General features: G+C 44.5%; 1 non-coding gene across 1 annotated transcript; it reads left to right on the forward strand.

Annotated features, from left to right (window-relative positions):
* The first annotated feature begins 8320 nt into the window (after positions 1 to 8320).
* On the forward strand, positions 8321 to 8539 carry LOC147708689 (small nucleolar RNA U3). The gene has a single exon (XR_015297108.1). It is a non-coding gene; the product is annotated as a small nucleolar RNA U3 (small nucleolar RNA).
* Positions 8540 to 8750: the final 211 nt, after the last annotated feature.

Raw genomic sequence — 8750 nt, forward strand, 5'->3', positions numbered from 1 at the left:
CGAGTGCCGACCTGAGAGTGCGAGGCAGAAGTATACATGCTAATGCGTCCATGAGTGGCCAAGTGCGCCGTTTGGTCCTGGAGTTCACCACCGGCAGCTTCTGGACTTCCTCTGGCGGCGGTCGTCCAGAAATGGCGTCACAAAAGCGGCGCCATTTTTGCGATTCGGGGGCGTGTTTTTAGCAGTTGAGTGACGGATGACATCACGGCTTAAAAACTGCAAAAAACACTCCCCCGAATCGCAAAAAGACGGGGCTTGATCAGAGTGACGCCCCTCTCTTCCAATGGCTGGCCTCCGTTTAAGAAGTCAGCCAATGGAGAAGAGGGGCGGGTTCAAGCCCCACTGTAGCCAAAACATAAAATCTCGGACTCGGCCCACTGCTTACGCCAGAGGTCTTCAATCTGTGGGGCGCAACCCCCAGGGGGGTCGTGGAGTCCTTGGAAGGGGGTCGCAGATTCTGGCAGAGTGCAGTTCCTGGCTTGGGCTGATCGAAGGTGCTCACGGTGGAGGCCTAATTCACACCGAGGTGTGAAAAACATCAAAGCCTCATTAACAAGTAAAAGGTCTTTTAAAGACCTGTCAAGTACTCGGGTGTGGCTGTGTCTGTGTGTCCCTGAAGCCGTTTCGAGCTGGGGGAGGAGGGGAAGTGGGGGGGGGGGGGGTAGGGGGCTGGGGGAGCAGGCTGTAGTGTAGCCCTTCGAGGTCAATGGATATTGCGCGCCTGGAGCTGTAGGTCCCGTGACACGTCCCCCGCCCCCAGCAGGGAGGCACAGAGATGCCCTCCCATGATCGGGAAAGAAGGAAGAAGACGCAGAGAGATACTGACTCCCCCCATGAGAGAGGCACAGAAAAGGTGGGTGGATGAATGATGGGTGGGTGGATGGATGGATGTAAGGATGAAGGATGGATGGATGTGTGAAAAGGTGGGTGGGTGAATGATGAATGGATGGATGAAAGGATGAAAGGGTGGATGGGTGAAGGATGAAAGGGTAGATGGGTGAAGGATGTATGGATGGATAAAAGGTTGCATGGATGAATGATGGATGGATGTGTGAAAAGATGGGTGGATGAATGATGGGTGAATGGATGGATGAAAGGGTGGATGGATGAAGGATGAATGTATGGATGGAAGGATGAAATGGTGGATGGGTGAAGGATACATGGATGAAGGATAGATGTATGGATGTAAGGATGAAAAGGTGGACGGATGAAGGATGAATGGATGGATGAAAGGGCAGATGAATGGATGAAAGGGTGGATGGATGGAAGGATGAAAGGGTGGACTGATGAAAGATGGATGGATGGATGGAAGGGTGGATGGATATAAGGTTGCATGGATGAAGGATGGATGTGTGAAAGGGTGGGGGGATGAATGATGGGTGGATGGATGGATGCAAGGGTGGACGGATAAAGGATGGATGGATGGAAGGATGAAAGGGTGGATGGATGGATGGATGGATAAAAGGATGCATGGATGAATGATGGATGGACGTGTGAAAAGGTGAGTGGAGGAATGATGGGTGAATGGATGGAAGGGTGGATGGGTAAAGGATGGATGTATGGATGGAAGGATGAAAGGGTGGATGGATGAAGGATGGATGGATGGATCTAAGGATGAAAGGGTGGATGGGTGAAGGATAGATGGATGAAGGATAGATGTATGGATGTAAGGATTAAAGGGTGGACGGATGATGGATGGATGAAAGGGTGGATGGATGGAAGGATGAAAGGGTGGACGGATAAAGGATGGATGGATGTATGGATGGATTAAAGGTTGCATGGATGAATGATGCATGGGTGGATGTGTGAAAAGGTGGGGGGATGAATGATGGGTGGATGGATGGATGAAAGTGTGGGTGGATGGATGTGTGGTTGAAAGGGTGGATGGATGAAGGATGGATGGGAGGATGGGAGGATGATGTATGGATGGATAAAAGGTTGCATGGATGAATGATGGATGGATGTGTGAAAAGGTGGGTGGATGAATGATGGGTGGATGGATGGAAGGGTGGATGGGTAAAGGTTGGATGTATGGATGGAAAGATGAAAGGGTGGATGGATGTAGGATGGCTGGATGGATGGAAGGATGAAAGGATGGATGGATGTGTGAAAGTGTGGGTGGATGAATGATGGATAGATGTGATGAGGTCCAACAGTCACATGTATGGTTGTCAAAAGATGATGATGAGGAGTACCAGTTTCTAGAAACTTTTGTCGAAAGGGGGTCCTTACCCCTGAAAAGGTTTTACAAGGGGGTCTCTGCATCAAAAAGTTTGAAGACCTCTGGCTTACGCAGTGCGACGCAGGCCGAGACCTAAAAATCCAAGACCTATTCCCCCATCCTTCCAGGAATTGCTGTCCTATCCTTAGTACTGTCTCGTATTGACTATGGGAATTCCCTATACCTAGGCTTTCCATGACATATTACAAAAAGACTACAAGTTGTTCATAGCACGGCAGCGCGGCTGCTGCTCAATGTTCTAAAACAAATCTTGGCCAAAAATGCCTTGGTCTTCCTTTCCTGGCTCCCCGTTGAGCAACGGGTAAAGTTTAAGGCGTTATGCTTAGCACATAGAGAACTTCATACAAAAGGACCCACTCTGCTGAGGGCCCTGTTGACACCCTATACCCTTAACAGGGCTCTGAAGTCATGCACTGCACAATTTTTGACTGTGCCCCGAACACTAAGGGCTCAGTGGGGTGGATCCTCCTTCCCCCATCTAGTCTCAAAACAATGGAACTCAATGCCTATTGAGATCAGGACGGTAGAAAGTAAGACTATGTTCAGGAAACAGCTAAAAACATGGCTCTTTCCCAACTAACATATGAACAATACTGATCTTGGCTCTGTGTAGGTTTTTAAATGTCTATTTATATATGATTAAAACAGTGACTAGTGTCTGTCTACTGCATCGCATTGTGATCCACAGATAGCCTCTTAGGGATACACTACCATCTTGGAAAGGGCACATTGTAAGGCTTGTCCACGCCCCTTTCCTGAAACTCATGGAGTCCATTTAGCACATGACAAAGTCCACATTTGACAGCCTTTGCCTAGCTCTTAATTCCGCAGTCCAGCCACCGTCATTGGTGTCTGGCGTTCCAAGCAGATGGTGAAACACCCCTCTGAGTCTGAGTGACCAGGAGTGCAGAGGCACCAGCGCGGACTAGGCAGTATGGAGGGGTCACCATGCACTGACTGCAGCGTTCAGCAACATACAGTTCTCCTGGACATGCAATAACCCCAGTAAGCTTTCATTACTAGCACAGTTCTTGGTATAAATGTAATAGATGGGGGGGGTTAGGGGGGAATAACATTGTTTATGAGATTTGCAGGAGTTGCATCTTCAGTATATAATATGTTAAGCAGGAGAGTAAGAGCATACATTATCTACAGTGGTAACCATACACCCTTTGACAGTCTCCCCAGCCACTGCCTCCCACTCTCCACTCCATAGTTTTCATATTTCCTTCTCCTCCTGTGGCATTTTGCCTGCCTAGACTTACTTTTTCTGTTTCTTCCTACTCCTATTCTTCCTTTCTCCTGTTAATGTTCCTTCCTTTCTCCTGTTAATGTTCCTTCCTATGGTCTGCTTGTACAAGTGAGCGAATATTTAAGACACCATAGCAGGACACCATACCCTACGCCCTTAAGTGTTTTTCCAAGACTTTAACAAAAATTATGAATACGTTTTATTAAAAAAAATTCAAAGTAATTTAGGATTTACCAGAACTATGGTGCTCCCACCTCTTGTCTGGACCTGAAATTAGATATCAGATTATTTCTATTTTGTCGTATCATCAAATATTTTCTTATTTTCAATTTTAGCATGCATCAAATCTGAGATTCAATAGATTTAACCTTTCAGAAATAAGTTGTTATAGATGAAATTCAGAAAGACAGCATAGCTCTGCAAATGAATGGATGCTTTATGAAGCCAAAGTAATGTAGTATTGACTATATCCGTGACGGTTTGAGGACAGGATGGACCGTGTTCTGATGAGCTGCATCTCAACCAAGCACTGACTCGTGTATTGAGAAAAATATGAGGCTGGTAGACTGGTATATTAAGAGAAATAAAACCGTCTATTATTGAAGACCGGTTTCTACCTCTGAATAATGTGGCATCAGCAAATAGTGCTTTTCTGACTTTCAAATGTATATATAACTTACTGTAGACGACTGGCAAATGTATTAACTGTACGCAACTTAGTGCAGCATACAAAATAGCTGTGGGCGAAAGGAAGAGAGCCGAACAGTGTCATATCTACTAACATATGGCCCACTTTTTCTCTCTCTCCCTTTGCTAGTGCACTTTAGTCTGCCATGTGCCAAGATGCACACCCTTGCATGATTATGCCAGGGTTTGTGTGTACTGGTAAGCACAGCGTACTTGGGTACTCCTGCGCAACTTCCATGTATATTGAAGCTTTACCAGATTTACCTCTAATGGTAGACCAGGGAATGTGCCAAAATGCTTGTACGCCTTCCAAGGGAGGCACAACAATATTTCTGCTTGTTGCTTCCTCTTTCAATGTGTGCAGCATTCTACAGCACATATAGATAGAGGAAAATGCCTCAGGGGATTGTTTTTGTGCAGGAAAGTGCCCCTTCCTGCACATAAACAATCCTGCATGTAACAAAAGCACCCTTGCACCATGGTGCAAGGGTGCATGCGTTGGCGCTAGGCAGCCTAAAGTGGGCCAGCGCTGAGAAAAGTCAGGAATATTCCATATTGTGATAAATATGGCACATTCCTGCTCTTCATCTGTAACACAACGCAGCAAGGTGACTTTCTGCGCTGTGTCACTTTTTCTATAAATTTGTGCCTAATTCTATATTGCTTGAATAAGGAAGCTTCTTGGGAACGAGAGCCTACTGCTATTGTTTAGTGCTGTATTCAAGAAGTCAGCCTCTGTCTCAGTTGTTATAGGATTGTATAGATCCAACTTATGGATGAGGATCTTGGCCCAGTTATGTAGTGGAGCACTGTTCAGAAGGCCTTGAGGATGTAAAAGATATTCCCAGGAATATTCAATAATCAGAATAGTGGTCGCAGGAGAAAATGCAATTTTAAGAGATGAATTATACAATCAGTAATAATGTGGTGAGTGCATTCAGGTTCTCGGCAGCAGAGGTGGTTGTGTCTGTTAAGAGGGAATAGTCAGAAATCTAGGGGCCCATTTAAGAGCCGGTTTGCATCGCTCTTGCACCACAAACGAGCGACGCAAACTTTAAATGTGATTTATGAACCCACGCATGACCTCAGCGGTTCCTTAAATCTGGAGTAAGGTAACGCAGGTCAAATCTCTGCGTTGCCTTACTCTGCCCTGAGAAGGCGTTACAGGGTTGTTGTGTGGGTGTTCCCATGCAACTCCTATTGTTTTTGCCACATTTCTGTTGGTCTTCTAAGGGCACTACAAAGGCTGCATACTAACGTGTATTAGGATTAAAGTGGGGGACAGCTCCCTGCTGTCCAAGATTATACGAACAACTGAAGGATTAAAAGAGGTCTGTATACTGCCTGTATCAAAACATTACCTGCATTTAAGATTAAAGGAATGCAGGGAACTTTGCAGACTTTGTGGACAAGCAGTAGAGGGCATCATTCATGTGCTGTGTCTTTTCAAAGCATCCGTGAAAGTGCGCTGGAAACTCCTACACAAAGACTTCATCAAGAGAGGGTGAAGATCATATGGAGAGGCAGTTGTTGCGTGTTTCAACCCTACGGACGACTTAAGACTGAACTGCGAACTGGCATAATTTCTCAGGATAGTGAAGAAAAGGGTATTGGCGGTAGAACGCAAAGAAACAGACCTGGCTAGCAGGGTGCGGTTCATCTATGGGGCCCTACTGACATAATTTAAGGAGGGAGGGGCATTACAATGCTTAGGCACATTTGCACTTTGATTTTGCAATCTCTAAATGGCTGAACACTAGTTAGGATTCCAATAGAGTATACTACACAGAAACAAAAGCTCCCCTTGTGGGCGCTTTAAATTAACCTCCTACGCACAGAATGGCTCAGTCACAGGTAGAGAGTTCCAGTATCTTTTTACCATCACTTTAAAGATCTAATTTTCATTGTCCTAGTAGCCACTCACCCCCATCAGTCTCTGTACTTAGGTTTTAGGTGAACTGTCAGGAAGCCATGTTTAAAAACTTGATAGTTTTATTTAGATTTTACTCTGTGTAGAGATTTGGGCTAAGTAGTTTATTTTACTATAGTTTAATTTGTTATCTGGAGATTTGGTCACAGTTTTATTAATGAATGTTTTTTTTAACTCACTAATGGGTAAATGACAGATTGCAGAAGCCGTAGCATTGTATTTGATGTATTTTACTGTATTGAGGGACATTTGTATTGCAATGGTTTTAATGACTATGCAAATAAACTAAAATTTGAAATGTGTGTCTCTCTTCTTTGTCTCTTCTCCATTGCTCATACCCCCTCTCAGTATGTCTATGGAAGATTTTTTGTCTTTCTTTAAATCTCTGCGGTACTTGACTAGAACATTGACTGCAAAATCGTGGGGTCAAAATATTGAGGCCATAATATCAAGGACCAAATTATTGTGAAGTAAAGTGTATATATAGGTAAGTATTGATTTATTATACCTAACTTGACATCTTCAAGTTATGTGGATGTGGTGTCAAGAACATCAAATCTATACTTCCCTACATGCACTTACCTTCACACTTTTTCAGTCCTAAATATTTAGGCCTCTATACCCTGAACCTACAATATTTTCCTCCTCAATATTATGACAAACAACTATCTCTGCAGCATATCTGTTTCCTCTCTTTTGTTAGTGTCTAAGCAGCATTTCTCATATATCCAGGGCCAGACTGGGAACGCAAACTGGCCCCAGCAATTGAATCAGGCCGGGGGGCAGGGGGGAGATGGTGGTAAATTAAGTTACTTTTGTTACAGGGGGGCGATATCGCAGCTATGCTGCAAAACCAGCCACTGGTAAGAAAAACGTCCTCCCAGGGGTCTAAAACCGGATCTCACCCTGCCTACCAGAGAAATACCCGGTGGCCGCTACGGCCAGTCCGGCCCGCATATATCTCTTCAACAGCCTTACAACATTTCCCACACTATTTTGAGTATCTCTGTAGCTGAGCTCATGCCTGTGCCAACCCCCTCTAGCATTTATCATGCTATACTCTTCAGTAACTAAGGAGCACTTCATCAGGATACTGCATCTCTGAATCAGGATACTGCATCTCTGCAGTATCTTTGCATTAAATCTTGTGTCATTCTCCTCAGGATGTTTGTAGCAGTTCTCGGTAGCAGACGCCCTGTTACTCTCAGTCTCAGTAGTATGTCTTGTCTCACTCATCAGTGCCTGTGGAATTTCACAACCACCTCTGGTGTCTCCGCATATTTTATGTTGTTTCAAAGTGCAGTTCACATGCTCTTCATTAAATCTACACACTGTTACATATCCCTTACCAGTTTCTCTGTAGAGTTTTACATCTCCCTCTACAGAACCTCTCCTGCTAAGCTTAGGTCCTTCCCAGTAGTTAAAATGAGTGCAAATAGCACTTTGCCTCTGAACATTAAATCGCTTTCAGATAGAAAGTGGAACATCTCGAAAAGATATTTTAGGATGAAACTTCCAGAAACATCCATGTCTTGGCTCGAGCACCAAAATCAAGGCTGTGAACAAGAATAGTTCCTAGACCTCCTACAGTTTTGGCACAGTATGATGTGAAATCAGAGCTCGGGTGCGGCTTTGCTTCGACAGAGTAAGTGCTCTGGTGATTCAGTCTGATCTGCAGTAAAACACACTCTTCGCGCAGTCTGACTATGCACAGCCATCTTGAAACGGTAATAGTGCTCATTTAGTGCAGGGCAGAAAACTGTGAAAGTAACGCTAGATTGTCTTTGCTGTGAGTTTGCCAACTGGTTCTCTTAATTTTTCAATAAGTAAAAATGTGATTGTTGCTCTGAGCCAAAGCACGAAACAAAACTATGGCTACGCTCTGTTTACCTGTTTGAACTTGAGCTTTCACACTGTAGTCCTCTGTCTGTTTCGGGAGCAGGGACTCCGTGTGTGTCCCGAAAAGGCAGACTAAATGTGATTCGTTGCGGATTTCGATTATGCAGATTTTTAAAGCAGTGAGTTGCCGAGCATCTACTTACAATGCTTTATTGCGAAGAAAGCGTCTGCCTGTGCATCTTTAAATTTTTATTTTGTGGTGTTATACAACTATGTGTTTTTATTGGAGTTCATGATGCCGAACCTTTACACACTGTACGTAAGAAGTTGTTTTACTTTTTCTGGGCGTTTGAGCTGCAGCCGAGGTGTTAAGACTATACTTTCAGGGATCATTTCTATAGTTCTTAACTGAGGAAATGTGTTCGAAAGTGTCTGGTCTTCGCTAACCACGATGACGAGTGATAGTGTTCCCTTCTGAGCGCGAAGCGAGCGGTCAGTGTTGCATTTATGCAACTGCTGGCTGCTATTGATGACCGTTCCTCTCTCTCTTACAGGAGAGCTTGGAGGAAGGGAACACAAACTGAGTGGTTAGCTCCTTACCTTAGTATAAGAAAGATGCTTAATTAATTGTTTCCCTTCTACTGCTGTTGCCAGTGTATAATAGCGGAGGTGGTTTATATATGCATGTGGGTTGCAAACGTTCGAGTCTCCTCTTTAATTTGGTACATTTGACTTTGAAAAACACTAACCGCACGCTTCAAATGGACCCTGGACAGATTATCAAACCCTCCACGCAATGC

Source organism: Lissotriton vulgaris, chromosome 6, assembly GCF_964263255.1.
Source record: "Lissotriton vulgaris chromosome 6, aLisVul1.2, whole genome shotgun sequence".
Classification (NCBI taxonomy): domain Eukaryota; kingdom Metazoa; phylum Chordata; class Amphibia; order Caudata; family Salamandridae; genus Lissotriton; species Lissotriton vulgaris.